The 13,385-nt window shown below is 40.1% G+C and overlaps 1 protein-coding gene across 3 annotated transcripts in view; it reads right to left on the bottom strand.

Moving 5' to 3' along the window:
* Positions 1-11,974, bottom strand: part of LOC106179451 (sodium/potassium/calcium exchanger 5) — a 48,202-nt gene extending 36,228 nt beyond the window's left edge. Inside the window, exon 1 of one of the 3 annotated variants that reach the window (XM_086996731.1) lies at positions 10,665-11,974. The gene's annotated coding sequence lies outside the window, so the exon portion shown is untranslated. Of the gene's footprint in view, positions 1-6,672; positions 6,782-10,664 lie in introns of those variants that run through there. The other 2 variants (XM_086996736.1, XM_086996732.1) reach the window with 2 other exon arrangements.
* Between the last annotated feature and the right edge of the window lie 1,411 nt (positions 11,975-13,385).

Raw genomic sequence — 13,385 nt, 5'->3', positions numbered from 1 at the left:
TAAGCAGCTTGGATGTCTGGCACGCCTACTGAAGCTGCTAAACAATAATTAAGCAGCTTCAGTAGCTTGCAGCTTTAGTAGGTCTGACAGACATCTTAGCCGTTTAAGTTGATTGCAATTTAGCGAGAATCCCCTCGGAGATGGATCGATCCACGGTTAGCACAATAGGGTCTGGGAATGGTCCCTTGAAGGCTGTTCTACGACTTCAGGCAATCACAAATATGTCGATGCGAGTTACTTGACGCGGACGTCATCCGGAAAATGTATACACAGTGTGTTGACATTAGTTTCGCAACTGGTCGCGTTAAAAAGTCTTATTGATAACTATGAACAAGCATGTACGCAGGTGCGTATCAGATGTTAGAGTAAACGGTTCTTGTAGGTAAACAGCGAGTATGGATGGTGAATATGCTTGTGATAGATGAATAGGACAACTAAAATACAACAACCAGTTTCAGTATTTGCTACTGGTGACGTTGGCCTGGCTGCCACATCAGTAATCAGTAGTATTCCTAGGTTGATGCAGGTAGTACGACTATGCGGAATATATGCAATACGCATTGATAAAGTGCGTACAAATTCTGGCTGACAGCTAATAGTAACTGAATCCTAACGAAACACGCTACGTGTCTTTGTCTGTAAACGCGTCATTTAATTACCGTAAACGAATCTCGGGCAAGTCCAATGGAACACCATATACATTGCACATATGCAGTTAATAAGTAATTATACAGATGCATCTATGAAGATTTACTATAAAGATGTCATATCTAATCCAAGCATTCGGTCCCTAGGCCTTCTTCTGGGATTCACATGCACAGCACACATGCCGAACACCATATACATTACATTACATGGAATGAACGAATGTATCAGGCAAATTCAAAGTTGGATGTAGTTTCAACAGCCAATATGGGACGCAGCTAATGCCTAAATGCGATTTTTTCACAACAAGAGAAGGGCGGGTTGAACGTATGTGACCTTGTAGATAATCTTATACAATAGTTATACTCTATACTAATATTAATTCAGCTTCCACATCAACATACAACAGTTGGCTGATCTGAGCTTTATGAATAAACATACTGGGAAAATGACTATCAGAACAGGATCAAGTGGTAAAGGCTCATCAACTCTTTGGCCCTTACGGGGACTCTTGCTTTAAATTATACTTTATTTTAACCATCAGGGTACGCTGTATGGTATATTTGCGCCTTTTATTTATCACAGATGCACAGAGAAGCCCCATGAATGAAAATATGGAAATCTGAACTAACTGCTTGGTAAAGTTAGCTACTGAAACTTATTTCAAATACAGTGTATTTTTTCTCATTGTTCCGTCACCATCAAACGAAATTATTGCACTGAATTGATAAGCGTATCTAAACGGAATTCCTCCCCAACTGTCATAGACAACATTAGGTATCATTTTTCTTATTTTTAAGTACAACAGCAAAGTGCTATGCTTACTACATGTATTAATGCTATTAATAATATCTGGTTCTTCCTACCTAATCTGTTTGCAATGCAATTTGGCTTTGAAGTTGTCTTTTAGCCCAACATTCTGACTAGCGAACGTCAAATTGTAAATCACGACAGGAAGATTGAATAGTCAATACAACATATTGTTCTATTGTTATATACAAAAGTAATAAGGATAGATCTATTCAAAACTACTTTGTTTAATCCGTGATCTTCTATCAGGTGATTACGTCACATATGGGATTGATATTGGAATTTATAGGAAGCCACAATACTGAGATCATTGGGACAAAAGGCAAATGCTCTAGCATTGACGTAAGCACACTAAAACTTAGGAAACGCAAATCAGGTTTGGGCTTTAAGAGTTAATCATCAATGAATTAAAACTTGCTTGTCCGATATAACTACGAACGCCAACACGACTTTGCTTAATGTTGTATTTTCAACTACTAAAATTGCCGATAATTTAGGTTGTGATCAGCGTTTCAAGACTTTTGGACAACATTTTACATTTGCACACACACTCACATACAGAGAGATAGAGAGAAAAAAGGGGACAGAGGGAGAGAAAAAAAAACGTCGTATTAATATTTTGGCAAACCTTTCAGCCTGAGAGAGAGAGAGAGAGAGAGAGTGAGAGAGACAGAACACCTCTGCATTCGGAATCCATAATACCTAATTCCACAACCTCATTACAAGTCCAAATGTCGGAAAGAAGTAACATTTACCATCTCTCTTTCGTGATGCGTGCACACAAACATCCACGTGTGATACAAACCAAGGCTATGGCGGCTTTTGCACCCTGCAGCAAAGGGCCTTGACGGTGACTCTTCCCCGCACTTCCAGACTATTACCTCTATTCTCCAAATTAAAAATTAGACTAAATTCTCGATTTTGAAACCCGGGGTGGCTTATTCAATTCAATAGAAAAAAAAAAGAAAGAAAAAGGTGAAGCAATTAGGCATTGACGAACGGCATGCTGACATTTGCCATAAACTCACGGAGATAATTCTCATATGAGCGTCTGTTATTACTCTAAAACAGCGTTCACACAGGGGAACAACGGATCGGCTCTGGTTCGGTCTTGAATGCGTCAATAATTCTAAGCAACACCCACGCAGAATCACTCCAAACATTGCACTTTTGAAGGAATAATGAAAACACGCTGGCTTTTGAAGAAGATGGGAAGTCACGCTGTGCGGTTACCAGCTTGATTACATTGAGAATGGAGACGTTTACGAGATCGTATGAGATTCGGTCTTCCGGTGTCGGTGTTCCGGCACCCTAATTACACCTTCGCACCTCTCATCTGTTTACATCAACTAGGGAGAAAAACACTCATTTCAGAAAAAAACGATAACCCAGAAACTTAATCTGCGATCCCTTCATCCCTTTTGATGAGCAGCAGACGCGCATGGAAGTGATGTGTTCCAGGATTTGTAAGCACCAAATTCATCACCATGGCAACCATCTTTAGAGACCATTTTAAGAAGCGAGAGTGCAAAATCATCACGAAAGTCTTAATACCATAGCAGTCTGACCTGGCTTTGCCCCTGGTGGCCTTGCTGATATTAGTTACATTAACTGCTTTATTTCACAGGAATATATGGAATATCACACCTTTGACCGCTGTTTATTCCGCCGCGTGTCTTGATTATTTCGTGTGGTTGAAAAGGGGAATTCTATAAAATAAAACAGTGGCGGTTTGAGAATAGATACACGACAGAGAGACTAAGAGATGCATGTAGACGGACAGACAGACAAATAAAGTGGAAACGCGTAGATGCCCAGTATTCATTAACGAATAACAGGGGAAACAAACAATCATGATCTATTAGTACTATATTAATATATCACAAATATCAATAAATTTGGCCCAAACTGTAAGATAAAGGGACAAAACAGTTCCAAGACCGTGATTCTGTTAAATTATGATGAGAATCACTGCAATTATGAAAACTGCGGAAAAAGACCTCAATCATTATGAACAAATTATGATAAATACGATACCGTTTCTCAACGTTTAGAAAAATAGGAGTATAATCAGACTAATGGAGACGTAATTGAAGCAAACGTGAGCTAAAAGACAGCTCACATTAGCAAGAAAGAAGATACAAACGGAATGGATCACCATTTACACAAGACTTAGGTTGCCTGGATCCGATCTGCGGAAAAGATACAAGCAGTTCCAACTGCACAGCATGAAGCCATTCAGCGATCTCAGACACTGAACACAGCCAAAGATACACCGATTGTATCAAATTCGGGAGTATACTGGTTTCGCAATTTAACAGTTACTCCCGAACTGTTGACGCCATTAAGACCGAACTGACATCGTTCCATCGGGACCTCGTGTGAACCGGACCACGATTGAGAATTGACATGATAGCCAAAGTGTCTTAGCATTTGAAAAGGAACATTAACTCTAATTACAGACACCTCGTTCCAAATGTAAAGCCCCCAAGCCAAGATCGAATTTTCACCAAAAATAACCACAAAAGGGAAGCTTTTCTCTCTCTTTTCCATCGAACGCCAGAAACTAACACAGAGACAGGCATGCGCAGGACATAACCATTCAAAATACGTGCATTTCTGACAAAGCTTCTAACATTCTGAATAGGAATTATGATGTTTGTGTTATTCTTAAAAAGATTTGTGCTGTTTACTGACCACTTACGAAAACTGGCACATTTAGTGTGGAAAATGGCCTCCGGTTTTTATTAAGTTAGAATTTTTTTAAACAAAATCTATAGATAGAAATTACATTTCCGTTGATCTTTCACCTTTGACATTCAGGGTGCGCCAGAGAGGAGTTGGCGTGTGTGCCTGATATTGACTAAAGACATGTTCACAACCGACATAAATAAGATCGTATTTAGACCAACATTCTTCAACAAATGACAAGAATGTTGTGCAGAACATCAAACGCCCAATCACGACTAGAGGGGATTTCCCAAGTATGTGTAATTTGGGTGATTGATGACGTAAATAGGTAGGCCTATAGTTATTCCTGGTATGATTTTGTCGTGTTGTGAACGTGTCAAAATGCAGGCAATGAGTTACAAGAAAGAAAACAGTTATATCTGATAGAAAGAAAGAAAGAAAAAAGAGAAGAAATTAATGAAATGAAAACAAAATGCTCTTCACGCCACCTCCGCATCCACAATGCCACAGAACGCCATAGTCAATACGATAAGAAAACTAATCTAGGAATTAGTTGAAATCTAATGAAAACATTGAACTAATACCAGAGAGCTCTTATCTCATGTTCGCGCAAGAACGAGCGGTGACGGCTGTGTTCCCACCGCTCTAAATTTAATCGATCCGGGATCGATTGGCCGACGCTATACAATCATTCGTGGTGACAGTGCCACCAACGACTGCTGTGATGGGTTCATTTTGCGTATGGAGTTGCTGTTTGGAGAGGGTTGGATTGACGGAGTAAAAACCCGAAAAACAAGTACCACAGTAGAACGGAAGCCAGTGACAGCTAGGCCCGTAGCCAATATTTTCAAAGAAGGTATTCTTTGTCGGAAAGGTGTCCCTTTTACCATAACTGGCCGTGTACCTAGATCAAAATTCACCAATTCCCTCCAAAAAGGGCGGTTCGTTCGACCCCCCTCTCCCCGGCTACCAGCCTGTTAAAAAAGATAAAACGTTTCTATATTGCTTCAGAATGGTGTCAGAACAGTAAACCGCCCCCAGCAGACTTCCGCACTCGGCAAATCTGCTCAAACCCTCCCTCCGAGACAATGAATGCGTTCCATGGAACACTTTACATCAGAGCCTCGGTCTATAACATCACTTCATTAAAACCGGTTCTGGATCGGGTTAGAGGCGTTTAAGTCCAATCTTGCGTAAACATGACCCAACAAATCTGCTTTAATTTACACTGATATCTATAGCACCAGTTGACATTTCTAAAGTAAACCAATTTCATGAGCATTGCGGCAAATTTCCTTAAAATAAAGCCATAAAACGCACGAAGTATGCTTAACTACAGCTGTTGGCCATATGTTTCCAGCCCTGATACGGCAGCTACACGATGGGAGCAGAGAATATATTCGAGTGATTTTTCTATTTACACTGGAATCGACGTCTGATTAATATGACATATGCGGCCGTGTTTGACGAACACATTTTCCGCGTTCTGGAGCTTTTAACTGTCCAGATTGTAGAGCATTGGAAGCTCAGTAAATATTGAACCGGTTCCTCTGAATCACCGAGGTCTAAAACATATTATTTTTTCTCTTCCTGACAAGGAATAATCAATATTGCATATAGACAATACCTTTAAGTTGTAAAATATCTGACAGCATTTCAATAGAACATAAAACGCGACCTTTTTCTTTAATCAATTTGACTTGCTAAAATTAAGTAGAACGTGTAAATTTACATTTCAGAAGAAAAAAATCGAAGAAAAACCTTCATTCAAATAGTTTGAATGTGTAATGTTGTCACAAGAGACAACAAATGTCGCCTTGCCTGACTGCCAGCTATTGCATTTCACTGTGCCTGTAGTTTAATAGTATTTCCCTACCAATAGTTGTAGCATTGCTTTTGGCATTGTGGTGACGTCACTTACCGTGGAGGGGCTTAATTACCTAGACGCAAAACATATGATTAACTACTTTTACTCGCTGTTTTCGCTGTTTTAGTAAAAATAAACACTGTGGTTCAATTGGGAAATAGCACAACGAATGATCTGTATACACCACAGTTTATTTACCCTTCAGCAAAATAATTTTAAAAATCGATCATTTTGCATTGCAACATATAGTATATATATATATAGTACACAGATAAAAAAGTTACTTAAAAGGTTTCAAGTTGAACTTGGCAATTTATATTCAAGTGCCGTTAATCTACTTGTTTAGCAAAAGCAACTCGTAAATCAGATCCAAACTGGTTTTTTTGCCGGTATGCAGCAGGAAATAAGGGGACCATTGGCAATGAGAACAAGATAGGAACACCGTTGATTCTAACACATCCCTGACAACCGACCTAAACCGCCTACTTGTCGAGTTCGTCAATGGAGACGAACCCGTGCTATACACCGTATACGCTGCGGTGAAGCACGTTCTCTTTAACAGTAAACAAACAGATATAAGAACCAGATTACACCTAAAAAGATTTAATTACCTAGCAGACGGGTTTATACACGTACTTATGTGACCAGTGCAATCTTACCTTTAGCTGAGAACATAGATACGGGGTCAAATCAAGGTCCTACTGCTCAAAAAACAGGCAACGATCTCGGTATTATAGCTTGTAATTGCCAAGTAACTCCAGCAAAAAGTTCACGCTATAAAAACACGTGCCTGGGTTTATTACTTTCTAATTTTAGCGCAGCCAGGAAGCGGTATAGATCACGCACTGTCAAGGATTTGGGTGTGATTTTTGAGGAGGGCAAATGCACGCCTCCCTGAGTTTAACGCCATTGGAAGTTGTTGGCTGCGAAGGCGACAGGAACCGCCTTCACAAACTTTGTCGCAAAAATTTGATCTACACTTTAAATCAGCCTTGTCATCAACTTCAGTTCACACACATAAAAATAAAATAGAATAAAAGCAAAGAAAAGAAAAGAAAAGAAAAGAAAAGAAAAAAAATAAAGAATGAAAACCTAGCAGTCCACTCATTTCAAGCAGGTATTGGTATAAAACATAAACAATATCTCACTTGCCGTTAAACAGGCACGGCGTCTCATTTCACTAGACCGCTATTGATTCATTTGGGGTCAAAGTGGACAAAGATTTTGGTCAGTACAGGTTAGGGTTCGGGTAAGCTGGAGTATTGGGGTTTGTACACGGGACGAATATCACCTGTACAAAGTAATGGAGAACGGACTACGGTTCCCAGCGGACTGCCATTTCTGTCTCACCGGCAATGCATTGAAACACAGGGTGCCGGTGACGAAGAGCTTAAGGTGGATAAAGGAGAGACGCCGCGAGTACTTTAATACTTTGGATGACGCACGCAGCATTCTGTATTCTATATATAGCGGTATCAGGGTACGCTGTAAATGATATAATACATATCCAGATGTGGTAACAGCTAGGGCAGTGTGACATCACTCACGGACAATGAAAACTAAAAGTGTCTGTCGTATTGTTTCTTTGCTATTGTTCTTTGTCTTAAATGTGATATGAAGAAGGATAAGAGGTCAAAACATTAATCAACGTGGTAGGGGTGACATGAAAGTCGGCAAATTATTATTATTACTATAAATGGTTGTATTGTATCATTTTATATATGGTAGACCTAGAATTCCATTTCCATTTCTTTCAAAGTACATAAGTTGCATATCAAACCCGTTTGATTCAGCAACGCAAACAGTAGTGGGGCTTTTGAAAGAATAACATCTGAAAGAGGGCAAACGCGCGACTATTGCTTATGAACAGTACAGCCAGGACCCTGTGTAGTGAACTACCCAAGGACAAGATGACATTTCGATTAGGGCAAACGCACGCATGCTTTGTAAGTCAAGTATCTATAACTACTTGTGGCGGAGAAACACATCTGTGGGCGATGGATTATATAGAAGTTATAGACATTTTTGTTGCGACTGGCAGATTGCAAGGTATGAGAGTAGTACGCTTGGGCTAGTTGTTATTTCATGAATAAACAGCCATAGACAATAAACTGAACATAAAATACGCCACACAAATAAACCGGCTGCAATAAAGTTTTATCTGGGCCGTTGTGGGATTAGAGAGCACCCGATAACATAACCGTCATCATTAATATGAAATAAACACAACTAGGAACGATACCTAAGTACAGAAGTAGCAGTGCGTCTACATCTTCCGCATAAACTAAAATGTTCTTTTCTCGCTGTTTCAAAATACCTAAGGGTCATTTCAGCAACTATTCGATCCGGCCAGTAATCTACCTGGCCAAAGGCAGTCGGCTATCGATAAACCATTCTTCAAACTACTCTGAATTAAGTTCCAGTGCACTTCAAGGCTAACTAGCTTCTACGGATATTGACTTTTATGCCAGTCAAATCCATCCAACAAATTATGTGTCATACCAAATGTAAAACCCGACAGATCGTTCCGTCATATTGGCATGTGGTATTATAAGATATTAGCATATGATATGGCATATCTCCTCTTGTATCATAAAGCAATAAAATCAGTTTCAAGTTCGATCATGACCAGGGGTGTACTTATTTATCTTAACTAATACTGATCAGGGTACCAATATGACTTGGAAGGCAAATATTGAAAAACGTGAAATTCCAACAGAAAGCAGTCACCCCAGAAGTTTTGGCCAGGTGTATTTGCGGGCTGCTGTACATGTATAAACTCCAAGTCACTAACAAGAGAAGTAACCCAGAGCGGCGTGAAACATTCTGTTCGGGGTCTTCTTACTGTGGTTTTGTAAACAGGAGAATACAGGCCTCTGAAAAGGCTGGTCTAGAAAAAACTACTGTACAATATTAAGCGCTTTCCTATCGCCATTTATTGTCGATAAGTACGTGCAATTACTGTTGGTACTTTGGAAATGAATTTTATGATGAACGCCGGTTGTTCTCATCACACACACACACACACGCGCGCACGCGCGCACGCACGCATGCACAGAGAGAGAGAGAGACAGAGAGAGAGAGAGGGAGAGAGAGACGCACTCGAATACGACATATTTACAAACGCTCTCTCTCTCTCTCTCTCTCTCTCTCTCTCTCTCACACACACACACACACACACACACACACACACATTTATTTGTTATTCAGCTTCACAAAAAAAGCATATTTTAGCCCCATGAAAATGCGCACAGTTCGATCCCGAGTCCTTCACAGCTACAACACTGAATCAGGTAGAAAGTATGTCAAATATGTCATTAGGCCTTATTTCCATGTATATAAAACTCCACTACGTCAGGTATTAAAACTACAGGACAGAACCTCCTATATCAGGGTGAAATTATCTTTACAATACAGGATGATCAAGTGTTTGTCAAGACATAGAGGTACACTAAGGCGGTATCCATCCTCAAATTACCGTAATTACAAGCAGGACTCTTCCTGGCATCATGATACTAACCAACAACATTCTCTTTAAAACACGAACGCAAAACATTACAATTTTTGTAGAGCATGTGATTTGTGACTTCTAACCACAAGTGAAAAATGGAATCCCAACTTTCCACAGCCCGTCGATATGTATAAGGTTACATTGGATTCTTGTGGTTAGCAACCGCAATGGTCAAAAGTTTCTAATAGTATCAGTAAATATGTTGTAAGTTAGACCGTCTTAATGAAAATATTAATGCAACTTACAGCTGTACGTATGACAGTCAAACCGTCTAAGCGTGCCTGGAAATGCAGCTAATTGTATGACTTGTATTTAGTGTATTTAGTTCTGAGATGATTTGTATGTAGTTTTAGCCATCCTAATGCATATGGGGACAGCCTAGATCAGCTTCTCAATCGTGAAAGGTGCTACGTGAATTTTTTTTGAAAAAAAAAATATCACAGTTTCGACTGACATGTAACGCACTGTCATAAAACATTAAGTATTACAGAATACATATGCAACCGTTGTTTTGTATTGAACAGCTCAACGCACTGGCACTTGACATCGCGCGTATTCGAAATGTCAAACCGACGTCAAAACACAAATATTACACCGCTTCCGGGAACACATCTTTCTATGCAGTGAAGTGTGGGCACATGTATTAAATCATTCTGTACTTTACAAATGACATATTACATCTAACATCGATTCGTGTGATTAATAAGATTAAGTGTGACATAATCTGCATGCGGAAAAATAATTGAGGCTGATATCATATGTGACAGCTTATTTCCTTTTTCGATAACAAAATCAACAGAGGCAAATTACAAATTTGCTTGCCTATGTTTTTATACCATATGGTTACCGCTACATTGGAATATGCAGCACAGCTTAATTTTGGAAAAAAATGTCTGAGACACAAAACATATGTTTAGCAAAATATCAGTGAGGGGGAAATTGGCAGCGCTTTAAATAACAGCAGAAACGACTAAATGTTAAAACCATTTTTATGTTTGCATGTGCACGTGTGCACACTCGTGCGAGCGCGCTCGCTTCGTTGTAAAGCGTCATAATTGTTCACTGCACACACGTTTGATACACTTATACATAGTTAATACACTTAGTTTATGCGGAAATACACAGCAGCATGCTACCTACCTTTTACTTGGTTAACCTTCAGATGGTTTTGCAAACAACGCCGGTTGCCTCTTAGTCGTGACGGGGGAGAGAGACAGTGCGGTTACCTTAAACCTCAATCGAAATGCATCTTCTCCTTGATCTCGGCAATTCTCGTGTATGGTCGAGGAAACTCGTGCTCGCTGAAGGAATGCGGTTCTCGGTCACCTGCCAATAGGGGTGACGAGATGCGTTCTCCGAACGGCTTTGAAATTTATACCGAGCGTAGACAGGAGCCGAGAATCTGGAACCCTTCTCTTTCCCGTGCGACTTTAGACACAGGAGTTCTTAGTCAGACTTGAGTGTTCTAGCCTTCTTAAGAAAAAGACATAATCTGTTTTGTGTTTGATCTTTTTCGGTCGCAGACTCCTCTGTGTGCCCCTATGCAAGCGACCAAGGTTGGACCTGACTCTGATGTAATACTCTTAGAATCAAGCGCCCCGGGAAATAATTTCTATTATCTTGATTTTCTAGGTTTTAACTCGGTTCCCCTGTGCCATTGAAAGCAATCAGGGAAAATTCACTGCCAGATTCCCTCTGCTGTAGGTGCGACGGAAAAATTTTGGCTCAACTCTTGGTCCAATTGAAAACGACCGGGAATTGAAGTGAATCCCTCGATGAAAAAACTGGCAAATCGTTCAGCTCTCAATAGACGTGGTAACCCTCGGTGCACCTGAAGAACGATAGGAACAGGCGATAAATCTAATGCCAGCTTTTAAATCAAAACTACCTGCAAGATACGACTTGCTCTTGAGAGCCCTTGGAAGCCCTGATTTCACTAAACGGTTCCGTGAATCAGAAACTGAGTGGCAAAAAAAATTGGCTCGCTCCAAGTTATGAAATCTTGCAAACACAGTGCTGGTACGTAAGTACATATGCATTTGTTCCACTCATTCTAAAGTGTAAATGAGAGAGCCCGGGTAAAAATCCAATACCAGATTTGCAACTGATCTGCTTGGGCGATGTAAACTTCAAATCTCTTGCTCTCTTTAAATGTTCTGCCTCGCAATACAGAGAGTAACTAAGGGATATGCATCCGATCACAAATTTCCTATTAAAACAGTTTGCATGCAGAAAACACCGGTCCCCCTGGTTGCAGGCGTCCTACTCGCAGTAGACAGTAATCGGGTAAAGGAAAAGATTCAATGCCAGATTCGCGTGAAAACTTCCTGCGTAAAGCCGTGCAGGCCAGAAAACCCCCTTGCCGTATGACTTACGCCCACCAGTTTCTACTCAGTAATCGATGTGATTTTCCACCGCTGTTGCTTTTTGCTCCGCATTCTGCGAAATGAAAGAGATGGGCTTGTTACCAGGAAAATCCAAGCTCTATACTGATTGGTCGGAAGACGTCACGTGAGCGCTACTCTCTGTGTATGACGTCAAAGCCTGTCAATAAAGATCAATGAGAGAGGGAGACTTCTTTATTGAAGCGTGGCGAAAAGCAGCCTGAGATTATGTGAAGAGACGGTAAATTATAGCACCCAATGTTCGAACGCAGCTGTCATCGTGCAGAATCGAATTATTTTTCCCTAAAGACGCCGCAAGTCCACGTTTTCCTAGATACCCGGTTGACGTCACATTTGAAGAGGAAGTTGAAGTGGACGAAGTCATGGATATCAGAACATTTTTTGTCTAGGGAAATGTCCCTATCGGACAGACATTGGCGGAGAAATAAATCTTGTTTGGTGCAAAAAACGAGGCCTTATCTCCTTCCCTCTCTTACATGTCAAACTTAACAAGGATAAATTAAGGTCTATTCTTACTGTACTTCCACTTAAATGGAATATCATTTCTCACGAGAGCCGCTTTCCGACCTTTTTGACTTGGCGCCTGTTTCAGAAAAGATCTCTAGTCTGAGAACTGGCCTTAACTTTCAGATAACAATTCTTGCCACTTTGACACAAAATAAATAGCCAGTGGCTCAATTAGATAAAACAAGGCGCCTGTTTTATTACTGGGGAGACACGGACATTAAAAAAATCTTTGTTAAGTGGACAACTGTGGACTTACTTTGATCAATAGCAGACCAAATGTTGCGTCTAAAAGTTTGGGGCTGTAGTCGGTTTGTGATATCAGAATCTGTTATTGATAGCTGGGGAATAAGAACTTGTCATTCCAGGTGGCCATTATATACGTTTTAATTTTTTTAATTTAAGTCTTACGCGCACAATTGGAAGAAAAAATGTTAACGCACCAACACCTTGACAAAACACAAAACGTGTTTTCTACATAAGCGGTCATTAACAAGCACTATACACTCATACACTGGATACTATACTAACGTAGGTAAGGATGATATTTAGTTCAACCTTAATAACAATAAAAAGGAAAGAAAACAAACATCTTTTTCCTCTGAAACATGGGGAGCTGACAATGGTAACATGACTGGCTGTTTAACACGCGACGGAGCAGATAATAGCAATCGGCGACAGCAAAATGAGCCGCAATAATCCCACGAGCGCTTGGGTGAGCAGTACATTGTGTTTGTTATACATATTGACTGTGTAATGAAAAAAGGATAATGATTCCATTATTGTAACATTGTAACGAAGATACTGGGTGTATGAGCACGAACAATAAATGATGCCAATGACAATTTTGAAAACATCACGAACGGCGCAAGAAAACAATGAACATTGGAAAGTGTGCTTATCACTGCACGGAGACTGTTTTGAACAAAAAATGTATAAGACCACATTCACA

The sequence above is a fragment of the Lingula anatina genome, chromosome 10 (assembly GCF_051362555.1).
Source record: "Lingula anatina isolate TDL-2025a chromosome 10, LinAna3.0, whole genome shotgun sequence".
Classification (NCBI taxonomy): domain Eukaryota; kingdom Metazoa; phylum Brachiopoda; class Lingulata; order Lingulida; family Lingulidae; genus Lingula; species Lingula anatina.
The sequence above is the reverse complement of the archived record's forward strand: the minus strand, read 5'-3'. Positions and strand labels throughout refer to the sequence as shown.